The 15325-nt window shown below is 43.7% G+C and overlaps 1 pseudogene; it reads left to right on the top strand.

The window, feature by feature from the left end:
* The first annotated feature begins 5736 nt into the window (after window positions 1–5736).
* Window positions 5737–15325, top strand: part of LOC115145072 (leucine-rich repeat-containing protein 40-like) — a 10784-nt pseudogene continuing 1195 nt past the window's right edge.

Raw genomic sequence — 15325 nt, forward strand, 5'->3', positions numbered from 1 at the left:
GGTGTGTCATGACAGAGTCTGGGCATTCTTCTCTGCCGCTTAAGCAGAAAAAACAACAGAAATTGAGTGAATTAAGACATATGCATGTACTAACAGCTCCAAAAAGGTATTTGACATGGTACTTCAACCTTCTACAAGAGAGGTGGAGCTCACATGATGTCATGGCAATTTCTTACATGTTTTAAAGGGGGAAAGCTTAGGAAACATGAAAGGCTGTAATATACATGACTACCTATTATTTTCCTTATGTACTAAAGACTGAAGCTTTGATCCATAACAATTTAGGACAATATATGTTAGACAAATGGTACATTGCTTATATTTCAGTATTCTATCAGTTAATTCAACTCATTGCTGTTTTTTGTAATAATGAAAAATCAACTAAACTTCTTGGTCTGACGTGAAAGGTAGACTATTTCTCAGTATGGATGATTTATTGCATTGAACTTGGCAAAGTTTATCTGGCATCAGAGCAGCAACAAAGACTTGCCACAGTTTGATCTAGACAAGCAGTCAGCGTGAGCGTGGGGTTCAGTCAGAGACTCCATGATAACATTCACCGAAAGCACCTGGTCTGTGCTTCAAGGTGTCAGATACCACCACTCTGTACACTTAAGCAAACTGTGTTCCGCTCTTAGTCATCCCAAAATCCAGAGCAGTTCAAATAGTTTTGCAATCAAACGGCGGTCAAAGAGTTCCCGTCACCACTGCAAATACCTATCCGAAACCAAACACTCTCCACTTCTGGCTGAGAAAGGACATGAATGAGTGCAAAGTGCAAAGAAGTTATAGGTCTGATTATAGTGGGTCAGACATAGTGGGTCAGATTTTCCACAATGATCATTCAATGTCATTATGAATTTGTGCATTTCTTGTCTCATTGTCACAACCATTTCAAACTATGCAGTATGCATACAATTTCAATTCACCTCAGTGTCCTCAGTCCAATAAAGCCATCATGAATGTTCCTATGAAACATGTATTATTTGTCTATTTAGTAAAGGGAAAGAGACTTTCCACCCTGTTGCCTTTCCAGCCAGTCTGCATTCCCGCGGGATACTCGCTCCGCCATTTCCTGATTGCTAGTTTGCCTAATTTCAGTATATGTGGCAAAACAAGCAAGTATAGTGTAGAGAATTATTGTACAATCTAAACCGCTGTGAAAAATATTTCCGTATATTTTCCATAACCAAAATATTGTATTTTCAGCTGTTTTGAAGCTGGTGTACTAAATCAAAAGCAAAATCAAAACTTCTAAAAAGTACGCATAGAAATAGCGTACATAGAACATATTTGCTTTCAATGACAATGATAGATCTTCATTTTGTTGGGTCGACCAAAGAATCACATCTTACAGCTTTAACCTATATCTTAGGTTATTTTTGAGCATTTTGATATGGCCTATATGGCGCAAAATTGCTGGGACCATGGCTGGCAAGTGAGCTGCGTCACATAGTCTATGCCTAAAATAAAATTGCGGGACTGCGGTTGGGTTCGGGACCAGTTCCTGCAGTAGGGGGGTGGGCGGGTGCGATATGAACAGCTGTGGGTGCAGGAGGGAGCGGGACGAATAAATCAGACTTTTACTGGAACCTCCCTGGAGATTAAAGCTGTAAATATGGTGGAGTGTGTGCAGCAGCTTTTAGTTACCAGAGGTCGCTTTCACGCCGGCGTGACAAGCAATTTGAAACCACCAACACCATCAGTAATGAGTCCTAAACCACACTCCATCTTCCCCCATTACAAGACAGGAAATGTGTCACAGTCTGCCAGGCTAACCCCACAATTACTCGGATTCCCCTTGGCTGCCATTAGTGTGCTGTCGGCTCAACAGGAGTTTAAGGGCTGTCAGCAGGGTAACCTTCCTTCAGACTACATCAAGCAGCAACCTGTCCCTTTGGAAATGAAGCACATCCGAAAACCTGGTTTAAAAACTCCGCACAATTCCACTCCCATCACATCACACAGTAGGCCTATCCCTCTCCCCTGTTGGTTAGCCATCTACCTGCCTGGTCTTTGGCACTGCGGTATCTAAATCATTCACCGTTCTCACACATGCCCTGACAAATACCACCATGAAGACCCCAGAACAGGCCACTGTGGTCCATTTATACTGGCATGACATTATCATTTTCCCTAATAGCTTAATCATCCCTACATTTCTCCCCTTCACAGTGCCATGTTGTGACATAGGTTTCGTGAAGTCTTGTAGAATCTTGCAGCCTTGTAGACTGAGAGCCTCCATTGGCAGGCGCAGGCCACACAATCTATACTCACACACAGACACACACACACACACTGACCGAATAGATACATTACAAGTGTATTGAGTTCCAAGACCTTAATCTCTTGGTCAGTGATTGCAAGGTGAGGGTGTGGGGTAAAGGATTAGTCCTTTAAAGCTAGAATCCGTAATTAAAACAATAAAGCATTCTCCCCGCCCCTGGCTGGAGAAATGTAACCATTCTCAAATTCATAGCCCTATGCATGAAATGATAGACCATCCATGATATAAATGTAGAATTTTAACCATGTTTTGAGGCTATACAGTGTTTGTTTTCACTGTATACATTGTTTACAAACATTGGAGAAAAACAAACGTATATTTGGGGTTCTAATGGGGTATGACAGTTTAACTATTCTTTAAGAATCAATGGGTATAAGTCAAAAAATGGATGAAGCAACTAAGGATTATAGCTTTAAGAAACTCAATACCTCAAACAAAATTTGGTCAAAGAGTTGGCATGGAGCAACCAACTCTGGGCAATTACAAGTGTCTCCTATTAAACAGGATTGAAGATACCAGAAACTTTGTGTTGTGAAAAACAATGAAGTTATACATTAATTTTTCATCTTCTTCTGTGAGGTTTAACGGCGGTTGGCATCCTGTCACACCCTGGCGATAGAGAGGCTTTTTATTCTCTATTTTGGTTAGGCCAGGGTGTGATTAGGGTGGGCGTTCTATGTTATTTTTTCTATGTTTTTGTATTTCTTTGTTTTTGGCCGGGTATGGTTCTCAATCAGGGACAGCTGTCTGTCGTTGTCTCTGATTGAGAACCATACTTAGGCAGCCTGTTTTCCCACTAAGATTTGTGGGTAGTTATTTTCTGTTTAGTGTGTTTTGCACCTGACGGAGCTGTTTCGGTTGTTTCTTTTGTTCCTTGTTGTATTTAGTGTTCAGTTTATTAAAATAATGATGAACACTTACCACGCTGCATCTTGGTCCTCACCTTCTTCCACCAACGGTCGTTACACATCCAATATGTTGCATTACCACCACCAACTGGAAAGGATCTTCCTCCTACACTGCTGCTGTATGACAATATGCTTGGCACCTGAAACACCATAATGGGGTTGGCACAAAAGCTTGCACAGGATAAGTGATATAAAGTGCCTTCCGAAAGTATTCTCACCCATTTATTTTTGCTAATTTTGTTGTGTTAGAGCCTGAATTTAAAATGTATTAAATTCAGATTTTGTGTCACTGGCCTACACATTGACATTAAGGGGTACTATGTGTAGGCCAGTGACACAAAATCTGAATGTAATACATTTTAGAATAAGGCTGTTACGCAACAAAATGTGGAAAAAGTAAATGGATCTGAATACACTGTATATAATTCCCCTTTGACATTAAGGGGTACTAAGGGGAATTATATACAGTGTATTCAGATCCATTTACTTTTTCCACATTTTGTTGCGTAACAGCCTTATTCTAAAATGTATTACATTTTTTGTTCGTCAATCTACACACAAATACCCCATAACGACAGAGTGAAAACAAGTTACTAGACATTTTTGTGCCTTAAAAATAAAAACAGAAATATCTTATTTACGTAAGTATTCAGACCCAAAATTGAGCTCAAGTGCATCCGGCATCCTGAGATGTTTCTACAACTTGATTGGAGTCCATCTGTGGCCAATTTAATTGATTGGACATGATTTGGAAAGGCACACAAGAACACAGTGGCCTCCATTTTTAAAGGGAAGAAGTTTGGAACCACTCGTCTTAGAGCTGGCCGCCCCGCCAAACTGAGCAATTGGGGGAGAAGGGCTTTGGTCAGGGAGGTGACCAAGAATCCGATGGTCACTCTGACATAGCTCCACAGTTCCTCTGCAGTGATGGGAGAACCTTCCAGAAGGATAACCATCTCTGCAGTACTCCACCAATCAGGCCAACTGGGAGTTTGCCAAAAGGAACCTAAAGGACTCTCTGACCATGAGAAACAAGCCCTTTAATTGCACTCTTTGCCCTTTAATTGCACTCTTTGGCCTGAATGCCAAGCGTCACGTCTGGAGGAAACATGGCACCATCCCAAAGGTGAAGCATGGTCATGGCAGCATAATGCTGTGGGGATTTTTTTCAGGGGCAGGGACTGGGAGACTAGTCAGGATAGAGGGAAAGATGACGGAGCAATGTACAGACAGATCCTTGATGAAAACCTGCTCCAGAGCGCTCAGGACCTCAGACTGGGGCGAAGGTTCACCTTCCAATAGGACAACGACCCAAAGCACACAGCCAAGACAACGCATGAGTGGCTTCAGGACAAGTCTCCGATTGTCCTTGACTGGCCCAACCAGAGCCCGGAATTGAACCCGATCGAACATCTCTGGAGAGACCTGAAAATAGCTGTGCAGCGACGCTCCCCTTCCAACCTGACATAGCTTGAGAGGATCTGTAGAGAAAGATGGGAGAAACTCCCCAATTACAGGTGTGCACAGCATGTAGCGTCATACCAAAGAAGACTTGAGGCTGTAATCGCTGCCAAAGGTGATTCAACAAACTACTGAATAAAGGGTCTGAATACCTACAGTATGTAAATGTGATATTTACTTCTTTTTTTTAATACATTTAAAAAATATATATGGGGTATTGTGTTTAGATTGATGAGGGAAAAAAACAATTTAATCCATTTTAGAATAAGGCTGTAATGTAACAAAGTATGGAAAAGTCAAGTGATCTGAATACTTTCCGAATGCACTGTATTTAGAAATGTTTACAAATTCATAAAAAAATGAAAAGCTGAAAGGTCTTGAGTCAATAAGTATTCAACTCTTTTGTTATGGCCTAAATAAGTTCAGGAGTAAAAATGTACATAACAAGTCACATAATAAGTTGCATGGACTCACTCTGTTTGCCAGTATAGTGTTTAAGATGATTTTTGAATGACCTCATCTCTGTACCCCACACCTGCAATTATCTGTAACGTCCCTTCAGTCGACCAGTGAGGTTTTCCAAAGCCTTACAAAGAAGGGCACCTATTGGTAGATGGGTAAAAACAGCAACATTGAATATCCCTTTGAGTATGGTGAAGTTATTAATTACACTTTGGATGGTGTACCCAGTCACTACAGAGATGCAGGTGTCCTTTATCAAAGTGTATTTACCACGTTCACAGGATACAACAGGTGTAAACAGTATAGTGAAATGCTTGCTTGCAAGCTCCTCAACGATGTCGTGTAAAATAAATGCACACGCGAAATAAAAAGTATACATGAGAACAAAATAAATACATACGACAATTTACACTATATCCAAGGTCAATATCAGTACCAATAAATGAAATGGATACTGGTTGCATTTGTGTAATCAGGGTTATTAAAGTGACTGAGCAGCAGAATCAATATAACAAATAGCAACAAATATGGTGATTTTGTGTTTGCATGTGTGGTTGTGTGGTTGTGTACAGTATGCGTGATTGTGTGTGTGTGTGTGTGTTGTGTGTGTGTGTTTGGATGCCAGATGTGGGTGTGGATGTGTGCGAAGAGTCTGAATGTAAGGAGGAGGTAAGTGAACTGGCATTGTGGTGTCATGACAACAACCTGTCTCTCAAATTCAGCAAAACAAAGGAGTTAATTGTTGACTTCAAGAAGCAGAGGGAACATGCCCCGATCCACATCACAGAGGAATTATCATGGAGCAACAACACCACCACTCTTGTCAAGAGGGCGCAACAGCGTCTCTACTTCCTAAGGTGGCTGAAGAAATTTTGCATGCCGCCCCGGATCCTCTACAAATATTACCGCTGCACCATCAAGAGCATTCTGACCAGTTGCATCACAGCCTGATATGTGAATTGTATCGTCCACAACCGCAAGGCCCTCCAGCGGGTGGTGAAGACGGCCCAGTACATCACGGGGACCGTGCTCCCACCCATCCAGGACATATTCTCAAAACGGTGCCTGAGGAAGGCATGTAGCATCATCAAGGACCCCACATACCCCAGCCACAAGCTGTTGTCTCCCTTATCGTCAGGCAGACGGTATCGGACAATGAGGTCTGATACCAAAACGCTCAGAGACTATTTCTGTCCACAAGTCATCAGACTGCCGAACACTTGAACTGGACTGACCACCTGCTCTGATTCTCTGCACCTTAGCACAAATGCACACACCCACACACAGACACATACACAACATACTGTATACTGTACATTGATGCTACACACACATCACAACTGCTGCTACCAGACTCTTATTAGTCTGCTCAGTCTTTTATTGTTGTTTTCATTGTTGAGAAGGGACCTGCAAGTAAGCAACTCGTTGGACAATGTATACCGACTAATAAAACTTGAAACTTACAGTGCCTTCAGAAATAACTCATACCCCTTGACTTATTCCACATTTTCTTGTGTTACAGCCTTGATTAAATATATTTTTGCATCACCCATCAACAGCCAATACCCCATAATGACAAAATGGAAATAACATGTTTCTAGAAATTTTTGCAAATTTATTGAAAATGAAATACAGAAATATCTCATTTACGTAAGTATTCACACACGAGTCTATCATTTTAGAATCACCTTTGTCAGTGATTACAAATGTGAGTCTTTCTGGGTGAGTATCTAAGAGCTTTGCACACCTGGATTGTGCAATATTTGCACATTTTAGAATCACCTTTGTCAATGATTACACATGTGAGTCTTTCTGGGTAAGTCTCTAAGAGCTTTGCACACCTGGATTGTACAATTCTTGCACATTGTTATTTCTAAAATTCTTCAACCTCTGTCAAGTTTGTTGTTGATCATTGTTGATCATTGCTAGACAGCCATTTTCAAGTCTTGTAAATGATATTCAAGCCAATTTAAGTCCAACCTGTAACTAGGCAACTCAGGAACATTTAATGTTGTCTTTGTAAGCAACTCCAGTGTAAATGTGGCCTTGTGTTTTGTTATTGTCCTGCTGAAAGGTGACTTTGTCTCCCAGTGTCTGTTGGAAAGCAGACTGAACCAGGTTTTCCTCTAGAATTTTGCCTGTGCTTAGCTCTATTCTGTTTGTTTTTATTCTAGAAAACTCCCTAGTCCTTGCCAATGATAAACATACCCATAACATGATGCAGCCACCACCATGCTTGAAAATATGAAGAGTGGTACGCAGTGATCAAATCAAATCAAATTGTATTAGTCACATGCTTAACCAACAATGAAGTTTAAAAAAATATGGACAAGAATAAGAGATAAAAGTAACAGGTCATTCAAGAGCAGCAGTAAAATAACAATAGCGAGACTATATACAGGGGGGTACCGATACAGAGTCAATGTGCGGGGGCACCGGTTAGTTGAGGTAGTATGTACATGCAGGTAGAGTTATTAAAGTGACTATGCATAGATGACAACAGAGAGTAGCAGTGGTGTGTTGTGTTAGATTTGCACCAAACATAATGCTTTGTGTACAGGACATAGAGTTCATATCTTTAAAAGAGTTGTCAAAGTAGATTCTAGGAAAGGATTTAGCACAGAAAAAGAGGAACAAGCTGCTGTCCCTTATGGATTGTTGAAAACCACCAGAAAAAGCAGGCAACTGAAATTATCTGGGCCAAGGGTGACTGAAGGTAACTGTCTGGGAAGAAACAGTGCCTACCCACTGGGCAAACACTGGTTGAATCAATGTTGTTTCCATGTCAATTCAGTAAAGTTACATTGAACCAACGCGGAATAGACATTGAATGGACGTCTGCGCCCAGTGGGTAGTTGTCATGACATATCATTAAAAAGGGTAGCTATGGTATTGGTTGGTGGTTGGCTGATGACCACTTGAATGCATGTACAGTATGCTAGCTAATGCAAACTATTCTCCCACTATTCTGCATTTGTAGTCTCAGAGCCGTCAGCCAGCCAGGAGCTGCCAGAGCCGCCCTTCACTCCGGCGCTGCCGGAGTCTCCCGTCCATTCGGGACCCGTGGTGTGGGTCTCCAGTCCAAAAATCGGTGGCGCGGATCGCCGCTCTAAAGAGGCCACGGTGGCGGGCTAAGAGGCGCACTAAAACTATGGTAAAGTGGAGTCCACGTCACGCGCCAGAGCCGCCATCGCGGACAGACGCACACCCAGACCCTCCCCTATAGGTTCAGGTTTTGCGGACGGAGTCCGCACCTTTGGGGAGGGGGGGTACTGTCACGTTCTGACCATAGTTCTGTTATTTTATTCTTTGTTTTAGTATGGTCAGGGTGTGAGTTGGGGTGGGCAGTCTGTCTTTCTATGTTGGTTTTTGTGTTCAGCCTAGTATGGTTCTCAATCAGAAGCAGGTGTCGTTAGTTGTGTCTGATTGAGAATCATACTTAGGTAGCCTGGGTTTCACTGTTGGTTTGTGGGTGTTGTTTCCGTGTGAGTGTTTGTCGCCACACGGTACTGTTTCGGTTTTTGTTTTCATCACATCGTTTATTGTTTTGTATTTCAGTGTTCAGTTCGTTTTTAATAAATCGTCATGTACACTTACCACGCTGCATCTTGGTCCGATCCTTACTCTTCTTCAGACGAAGAGGAAATCTGCCGTTACAGAGTCAGCCAGATCAGAGGCTGTAGAGATGACCAGGGATTGTCTCTTGATAAGTGCGTGAATTGGGCCATTCCTGTCCTGCTAAGCATTTTAAATGTAACAAGTACTTTTGGGTGTCAGGGAAAACGTATGGAGTAAAACGTTTTTCAAAATATTTAGGAATGTAGTGAAAGGAAAAGTAAATGTTGTCAAAAATATAAATAGTAAAGTACAGATACCCCAAAAAATGACTTAAGTAATACTTTAAAGTATTTTTACTTAGTTTGAAGACGTCAGCTGTCTCCAGCTGCAGCAGAATCCACTGGAGGAGCTGCCAGAAGGAGTGGGACAGCTCACTAACCTGGATGACATCGTAAGCTCAGAATCGGTCTTAAAACACTATTGAAAAAAAGATGAAGGAGAAAACATGTCAAGGTAACAAAGTGATTATCTTAGACAAACTCTTTTGATTATCCTCGCTGACTTGTTTTTCTATTGTTGGTGAAAGGATCTTTCCAACAACCAGCTTACTGCCGTCCCTGACTGTCTGGGCAACTTGAATCATCTGGTGAAACTGAACCAACCTCTCTAACAACAAGCTGAAGAACCTTCCCTCAGGAATCAATGTCATGGAAAGACAACATTAGCAGCAAGTTTTTGCTTTCTTTGTTGTTTAGTCTTTCTATATATTGTCTGCCGGATGGAAATGTGTGCGTCCACTTCAATATTCTTGTCATAAACATGGCTGAAGCATAACGTCCTGTATGAATGCCTCCACAGATTGGACTGCACACAATCAGTTTGAGAGCATACCTCCAATCTTGCCTCAAATGGTGTCTCTAGACCAGCTCTGTCTGAGACAAAACAAACTGCTCTTTCTTCCTGAACTGCCCTCCTCAAGGCTCAAGATAAGGATACTGATGGTCAGGTTTCCTCGATGAAGAGCTTTTGAATCTTAATGAGATCACCTGTATGAATTATTTGTAAATTAATAAATGGCCTATGCAATCTCTGACAGCTTTATATCACCTGTCTGGTAGGAGCTGCATGTTGGTACCCACTTGGCACAGACGTCAATTCAACGTCTATTTCGCGTTAATTCAATGGTATTTAATTGAAATGATGTTGGAACAACATTGACTCAACCAGTGTGTTCCCTGTGGGTTATAACCAGATTGAGGTGGAGGCAGAGCACGTGAAACATCTGTACACTCTTAGTGAATTGGAGCTGAGGGACAACAAGGTAAAGAGTGTCCCTGAGGAAATCACACTAGTTCAAGGCCTGGAGTGCCTAGACCTAATCAACAATGACATCAGCAGGTAAGTTTGCCTGATCTGATCTCCCCTGGTTTCTCCTCAGTGCATACTATACTCTTCCACCTGTGCACATAACACATGTATACACAGCACAAATACCAACAAGTCAAAACACCCCAAAATGTCCTGTGTAGTGTTTAACTGCCTGGAGCTATCATTGAGTGTTGTTGATTTTCAACCCCCAAGATGGCGTAGCAGTAAGACCTGTCGTGTCCCTTGTATATATCGTTATTTTAAAAATATTATTATGATTATTTTTTTTTTCTTTCGTTTTTACATATTTTTCTTCGCATATCTTTTAAAACATTCTACTAAACCTCAGCTTCTAAATACTCTCCTGCAACCCGCCTCACCCAATGTAGCTATTTTTCCTAAAGTATTTATATTTACTTCGGACCCGGAACCCCTCAACTGAAGCTAGCCAGCTAACTACCAGCTATGCTAGCGGTCTTCAGCTAACCGGTCATCAGCTAACCTTTAGCTCAGAAAGCTCTCGCCAGTTCGAACAACGCGACTCTAACCAGAGCATAACGGACCTATTTATTTTTTTATCCCCGGATTCCCACCGCAAACGGAACATTTTTCAGCTGGATCTTCACAACTAGCTATCTAGCTAAACCGCAACCCCGGATGATTACTCCTGGCTAGCGTTTCCACCCACTTAGCTTGAAGCTAGCCCGGCCAGAGCCCCTGTGCTACCACCGTAGCATACTCCTGGGCTACAATACCCGGAACCACGACCGGTCTATCGATGTCACCGCATGAAGAGGAATAAACAGACTCACCAATTGCGACGTCCCCCAAAGGCTAACTCTCTCTCTAGCCCTTGCTATCTCCTTGCTTGCTAATTCGGCCTGCTAACTGCTAGCTTGTTTAGCCCCGGTCCGCTAACTGCTACCTTGTTTACCCCCGGCCTACTAACTGTTAGCTTGTTAGCACAGGCCTGCTAACCGTCTGAATCGCCGCGTCCCAAACACTCACTGGACCCATATTTACTTTCTATCTCTTTTCGATTTTTAATTTGTTTATACCTTCCGGTAACCTGCCTCACCCAATGTGATACGGAATCTTTAGAACACACTCAAGAACCTCCAGAAGCTAACCAGCTAACTAGCTACAAGCTATTTAGTCATTGTTCGTTTTTTTTAACCTGGATAACACTCGCCAGTCCAGCTTCCCTGCCCCATCCACCGCTGCCCCCTGGACACTGATCACTTGGCTACATAGCTGATGCACACTGGACTGTCCATTAATCACGGTACTCCATTCTGCTTGTTTATGTTTTATCTGTCGGCCCCGTTGCCTAGTCAACGCCATTTTACCTGCTGTTGTTGTGCTAGCTGATTAGCTGTTGTTGTCTCACCTACTGTTTTAGCTAGCTCTCCCAATTCAACACCTGTGATTACTGTATGCCTCCCTGTATGTCTCTCTCAAATGTCAATATGCCTTGTATACTGTTGTTCAGGTTAGTTATCATTGTTTTAGTTCACAATGGAGCCCCTAGTTCCACTCTTCATACCCCTGATACCTCCTTTGTCCCACCTCCCACACATGCGGTGACCTCACCCATTACAACCAGCATGTCCAGAGATACAACCTCTCTCATCATCACCCAGTGCCTGGGCTTACCTCCGCTGTACCCGCACCCCACCATACCCCTGTCTGCGCATTATGGCCTGAATATATTCTACCATGCCCAGAAACCTGCTCCTCTTATTCTCTGTCCCCAACGCTCTAGGCGACCAGTTTTGATAGCCTTTAGCCGCACCCTCATACTACTCCTTCTCTGTTCTGCGGGTGATGTGGAGGTAAACCCAGGCCCTGCATGTCCCCAGGCACCCTCATTTGTTGACTTCTGTGATCGAAAAAGCCTTGGTTTCATGCATGTCAACATCAGAAGCCTCCTCCCTAAGTTTGTTTTACTCACTGCTTTAGCACACTCTGCTAACCCGGATGTCCTTGCCGTGTCTGAATCCTGGCTCAGGAAGGCCACCAAGAATTCTGAGATTTCCATACCCAACTATAACATCTTCCGTCAAGATAGAACTGCCAAAGGGGGAGGAGTTGCAGTCTACTGCAGAGATAGCCTGCAAAGTAATGTCATACTTTCCAGGTCCATACCTAAAACAGTTCGAACTACTAATTTTGAAAATTACTCTCTCCAGAAATAAGTCTCTCACTGTTGCTGCCTGCTACCGACCCCCCTCAGCTCCCAGCTGTGCCCTGGACACCATTTGTGAATTGATCGCCCCCCATCTAGCTTCAGAGTTTGTTCTGTTAGGTGACCTAAACTGGGATATGCTTAACACCCCGGCAGTCCTACAATCTAAGCTAGATGCCCTCAATCTCACACAAATCATCAAGGAACCCACCAGGTACAACCCTAACTCTGTAAACAAGGGCACCCTCATAGACGTCATCCTGACCAACTGGCCCTCCAAATACACCTCCGCTGTCTTCAACCAGGATCTCAGCGATCACTGCCTCATTGCCTGTATCCGCTACGGAGCCGCAGTCAAACGACCACCCCTCATCACTGTCAAACGCTCCCTAAAACACTTCTGTGAGCAGGCCTTCTAATCGACCTGGCCCGGGTATCCTGGAAGGACATTGACCTCATCCCGTCAGTTGAGGATGCCTGGTCATTCTTTAAAAGTAACTTCCTCACCATTTTAGATAAGCATGCTCCGTTTAAAAAATGCAGAACTAAGAACAGATACAGCCCTTGGTTCACTCCAGACCTGACTGCCCTCGACCAGCACAAAAACATCCTGTGGCGGACTGCAATAGCATCGAATAGTCCCCGCGATATGCAACTGTTCAGGGAAGTCAGGAACCAATACACGCAGTCAGTCAGGAAAGCTAAGGCCAGCTTCTTCAGGCAGAAGTTTGCATCCTGTAGCTCCAACTCCAAAAAGTTCTGGGACACTGTGAAGTCCATGGAGAACAAGAGCACCTCCTCCCAGCTGCCCACTGCACTGAGGCTAGGTAACACGGTCACCACCGATAAATCCATGATTATCGAAAACTTCAACAAGCATTTCTCAACGGCTGGCCATGCCTTCCGCCTGGCTACTCCAACCTCGGCCAACAGCTCCGCCCCCCCGCAGCTACTCGCCCAAGCCTCTCCAGGTTCTCTTTTACCCAAATCCAGATAGCAGATGTTCTGAAAGAGCTGCAAAACCTGGACCCGTACAAATCAGCTGGGCTTGACAATCGGGACCCTCTATTTCTGAAACTATCTGCCGCCATTGTCGCAACCCCTATTACCAGCCTGTTCAACCTCTCTTTCATATTGTCTGAGATCCCCAAGGATTGGAAAGCTGCCGCAGTCATCCCCCTCTTCAAAGGGGGAGACACCCTGAACCCAAACTGTTACAGACCTATATCCATCCTGCCCTGCCTATCTAAGGTCTTCGAAAGCCAAGTCAACAAACAGGTCACTGACCATCTCGAATCCCACCGTACCTTCTCCGCTGTGCAATCTGGTTTCCGAGACGGTCACGGGTGCACCTCAGCCACACTCAAGGTACTAAACGATATCATAACCGCCATCGATAAAAGACAGTACTGTGCAGCCGTCTTCATCGACCATGCCAAGGCTTTCGACTCTGTCAATCACCATATTCTTATCGGCAGACTCAGTAGTCTCGGTTTTTCGGATGACTGCCTTGCCTGGTTCACCAATTACTTTGCAGACAGAGTTCAGTGTGTCAAAATGGAGGGCATGCTGTCCGGTCCTCTGGCAGTCTCTATGGGGGTGCCACAGGGTTCAATTCTCGGGCCGACTCTTTTCTCTGTATATATCAATGATGTTGCTCTTGCTGCGGGCGATTCCCTGATCCACCTCTACGCAGACGACACCATTCTATATTATTCCGGCCCGTCCTTGGACACTGTGCTATCTAACCTCCAAACGAGCTTCAATGCCATACAACACTCCTTCCGTGGCCTCCGACTGCTCTTAAACGCTAGTAAAACCAAATGCATGCTTTTCAACCGATCGCTGCCTGCACCCGCATGCCCAACTAGCATCACCACCCTGGATGGTTCCGACCTTGAATATGTGGACATCTATAAGTACCTAGGTGTCTGGCTAGACTGTAAACTCTCCTTCCAGACTCATATCAAACATCTCCAATCGAAAATCAAATCAAGAGTCGGCTTTCTATTCCGCAACAAAGCTTCCTTCACTCACGCCGCCAAACTTACCCTAGTAAAACTGACTATCCTACCGATCCTCGACTTTGGCGATGTCATCTACAAAATTGCTTCCAACACTCTACTCAGCAAACTGGATGCAGTTTATCACAGTGGCATCCGTTTTGTCACTAAAGCACCTTATACCACACACCACTGCGACTTGTATGCTCTAGTCGGCTGGCCCTCGCTACATATTCGTCGCCAGACCCACTGGCTCCAGGTCATCTACAAGTCCATGCTAGGTAAAGCTCCACCTTATTTCAGTTCACTGGTCACGATGGCAATACCCATCCGTAGCACGCACTCCAGCAGGTGTATCTCACTGATCATCCCTAAAGCCAACACCTCATTTGGCCGCCTTTCGTTCCAGTACTCTGCTGCCTGTGACTGGAACGAATTGCAAAAATCGCTGAAGTTGGAGACTTTTACCTCCCTCACCAACTTCAAACATCTGCTATCTGAGCAGCTAACCGATCGCTGCAGCTGTACATAGTCTATTGGTAAATAGCCACCCATTTTCACCTACCTCATCCCCATACTGTTTTTATTTATTTACTTTTCTGCTCTTTTGCACACCAATATCTCTACCTGTACATGACCATCTGATCATTTATCACTCCAGTGTTAATCTGCAAAATTGTAATTATTCGCCTACCTCCTCATGCCTTTTGCACACAATGTATATAGACTCCCCTTTTTTTCTACTGTGTTATTGACTTGTTAATTGTTTACTCCATGTGTAACTCTGTGTTGTCTGTTCACATTGCTATGCTTTATCTTGGCCAGGTCGCAGTTGCAAATGAGAACTTGTTCTCAACTAGCCTACCTGGTTAAATAAAGGTGAAAAAAAAATGAAAAAAAGAAATACTGTATGTCTTTCTTGTATGTGTGAGCTAGTCTGCCAGCTGCCCTTGGTCTAATGCTCAGACTGAATATCCTGACCCTGGAGGGCAACCCTCTGAGACACATCCACGGCGACCTAACTGTGAGGATGACATCTCATTACCTTCTCAAAGCTACTTCTCATCCATGTCTAAATACATACAAAGTC

Source organism: Oncorhynchus nerka, linkage group LG17, assembly GCF_034236695.1.
Source record: "Oncorhynchus nerka isolate Pitt River linkage group LG17, Oner_Uvic_2.0, whole genome shotgun sequence".
NCBI lineage: Eukaryota > Metazoa > Chordata > Actinopteri > Salmoniformes > Salmonidae > Oncorhynchus > Oncorhynchus nerka.